The sequence below is a fragment of the Mercenaria mercenaria genome, unplaced genomic scaffold, assembly GCF_021730395.1.
Source record: "Mercenaria mercenaria strain notata unplaced genomic scaffold, MADL_Memer_1 contig_1089, whole genome shotgun sequence".
Taxonomy (NCBI): domain Eukaryota; kingdom Metazoa; phylum Mollusca; class Bivalvia; order Venerida; family Veneridae; genus Mercenaria; species Mercenaria mercenaria.
The window spans coordinates 62,985-66,098 of NW_026459061.1; the positions used below are offsets into that span (position 1 = coordinate 62,985).

A 3,114-nucleotide genomic window follows, 5' to 3' on the forward strand; every position below is an offset into this window, starting at 1 on the left:
AAGGATTTTGTGAGTAATACATTTTGTTTACCTTTTGTTTCAGATACTGCCTTTTATTAATGTTTCATTACACTTATAATTTGAAATTTGCCTTTTATTAGCATTGGATTGGACTTATATTCTTAAATGTTGCCATTTGTTTGTATTTCATTCCACTTAGAATCAACACTTACATATTTTGTTTGTATTTCATTACACTTGCTTTCAAAAACAAGAAGTTTTGTTCATATTTCAATACATTTGTAGGTTTGCACGACTTGTTTCACAAAATCTAGCATAAACAAATTAGTTTCATATTTCATTGATATTGGCTAAATACTGCTGCTGCTACATCTACCATTCACTGTGTTCTTCATATACATAATTACACTTCTGACGAGTGCAAAGGTTTGTCAGTAAGTAAATGGCTACTGAGCACTTGCAAATGCATATATTCTTTATCATACATAATTTTTAAATTAAGTCTGCCCTCAATTTTCACAATTCTGGGCATTGTGAATACAGTCAAAACCTTTGTTAAAAGGCCACCTGCAAACAAAGACCACTATTACAAAACCTGTCTGAAAAGACCATCATTTTTTTCTCCGGCCAGACCATTATCAGTAAATTATTTAATCAGTTTTAAGAGAGACAATCTTTAAACAGAGACCACTTAAAATAATAATTAAAACTTCTCCTACAAAACAATTCTAATGTTTTTCTCATTCCATAGAATTCCTTAGACTTTTTAAGATAATGCAAAGTTTTCCTAGTAAGATTTTTTTATTTAAATTGCAGCAAAGATTTCATTGAAAATCTTAAGATTTGTTTGGATTATACTAGGTATACAAATTAATTGAAATGAAACAAGGAATCTAACTAATTAAAATTTATGTCAATGTTTTCATTTTGTATATTAAAATGATGTTCATTAGAATTAGAATTCTATCATTTTATTTATAATTAATGTAACAAGATATATCATTGAAAATAGGTCCTATTTATAAATTATATAAGCTATTTATTTTTTGGTTATTGAACACCTCAAACAACAGCACCAGATAATAGGCATTAAAAGTCATTTCATAAGTACAAGAAATTGTAAATGATATTATGCTTTTGATATTATGTTACATCCTCATAAATGAATTAGTCTATTCTTTTGATGATTGGCAATGATTAATTATCCTGCTTTTACAGCCACTTGATATACTGCTGTTCAATGTATACAGATGTGTTAACACACAGAGATACAGCTTATCTGATCAAGATAAGGACCAATGAAAATACAGGCTTCTGAACCGCTTTACACCTGTACACCAAAAAATAATCCCAATCTTTCTGCTTGTTTTTTTTTCTCCGAGATCTTTGCAAATGCTGTGAGCAAATAAATGGTCAAATTTTCCCATGAACTGTATACTTATATATTTTAAGAACATAGATATTCCCTTCAGTAACTATATTGTACCAAAGAAAATGGCTCATGAATACAAAAATTTGAATGTAAACAGGAAGTTCGTTGTTCATGTTGTTGGAGGCAAATGGAATAAAGCTAACTTGAAACTCTAAAATGCATTTAGAGAGGTATCAGGTAAGAGTTTCAAACTTTCTAAATGTAAAATTTAAGTTTTACAGCTATATGTCACAGATCTTGAATAAATAGACTGAAGCAGGAATTTTATTCATCTCAGTAGATTGAACTTTCGATCGCCTGGTTACAGGTAACTTTTTCAGGTATATGTGAATGATAGATCATTTATAATGCTTCTAAGAAAACAGTTAAATATTCAATACTTAATTGTTGCAGTTGTCAATTTTTTTATTTTTTTTCATAAGTACAAATATGTTAGTAAAATCACTCTGAACCTTTGACTTACAACAGCCTCTAAACATTTTCAGATGAAAGAGTGTGCATATATCTAGTTATTAGAGGTATGCCTATATGTATGAATTGATGTAGTTGGAGAAATCAGATCGCTTCAGTGCATGACTATGCTACAGGATGATACAAGATCACAGACAGAAATTAGATCAAGGATCAAACATAAATTACATAATACTTCAGCTAAATTGTAAGTTAAATTTGCATAAACAGTCTTATACTATACAATTACTATAAAAGGTTGATAAATTATTTATTTTGTTGGGGTTAGCCTCACACTGAATTTAAAAGTTGATCATAATACACCAATATTTTGTCAGTTCTAAATTCTAAAATTTATTTTTTAAAATTGTCTGATAAAAAAAACAACAACAACAAAACTTGCATTATTGTATGGTAAAACAGATGAGGGATAGTACCCACAGGTGGTGCTCTCGATATTTTCATTTCAGTGTCCAATAAATAAATAAATAAATGGTTTTGATACATGTAGAATGTTTAAAACTGGCTTTAGAGTTGTCATTTGACATACTAAGTTAGGAATATTGTATTACCTAAAATTATATTTTAATCGCAATTACTAATATAATTCATTTCTGTAATTATGTTATATCATTTTCAGAAATGGTTGGAATGAAGTTCCTGACCATGGTGATGGTTTTGGAAAAGCTAAGAGGCATTCTGATGCCACCTTATATTGAGACTACAATACTCCAAAATGATTTTGTTGTATTCATAATTTTCTATCAAATAATCTTTTAGTTTAATTTTTAAGTTTAAGCTAAGTGATTTTTTATTATTCTTAACCACAAGTGTAAAAGCCGCTGGCAGATGTGTTATTCCCCTTTGAATTTTATTCTTTTTGTGTTTTTTGAAACCCAGATCTGTCTCAATATTAGATTAAAATAATTTTGTAATGATATTATTTCTTCTTTTTTTGTTTTGTGTCAATATCAGCAATGTTTTCCAATGGTTTTCCATCAAACCTTTCCAAACTTTTGCAAAGAATTCTTCTAAAAATTCCTTCACATTTAATGCGATGATTTCCAATTTTTAAAGAGTTCCATGGACTTTCAACTGCATTTTCACAAGGCTGCTCCCATGGGTATGTGAGTTTAAATTTAAATTAATTTTCAGACTTTTTTTTCACGCTGTTTTTCCAAACTTTTCCATGGAACATGTACAGACAGGTGTTTTTGTGACATAAACACTTTCTAGTTTTAGTGTATGTTTGGGACCATGCATGATATCTG

General features: G+C 29.0%; 1 long non-coding RNA gene across 2 annotated transcripts; it reads left to right on the forward strand.

The window, feature by feature from the left end:
• Window positions 1-732: 732 nt before the first annotated feature.
• Window positions 733-2,904, forward strand: LOC123528177 (uncharacterized). 2 transcript variants are annotated; one of them, XR_008368789.1, is made up of 3 exons: window positions 733-1,570; window positions 1,879-2,051; window positions 2,484-2,904. It is a non-coding gene; the product is annotated as an uncharacterized LOC123528177 (long non-coding RNA). The 2 variants fall into 2 exon arrangements; XR_008368788.1 differs by having other exon boundaries at window positions 733-2,051.
• Window positions 2,905-3,114: the final 210 nt, after the last annotated feature.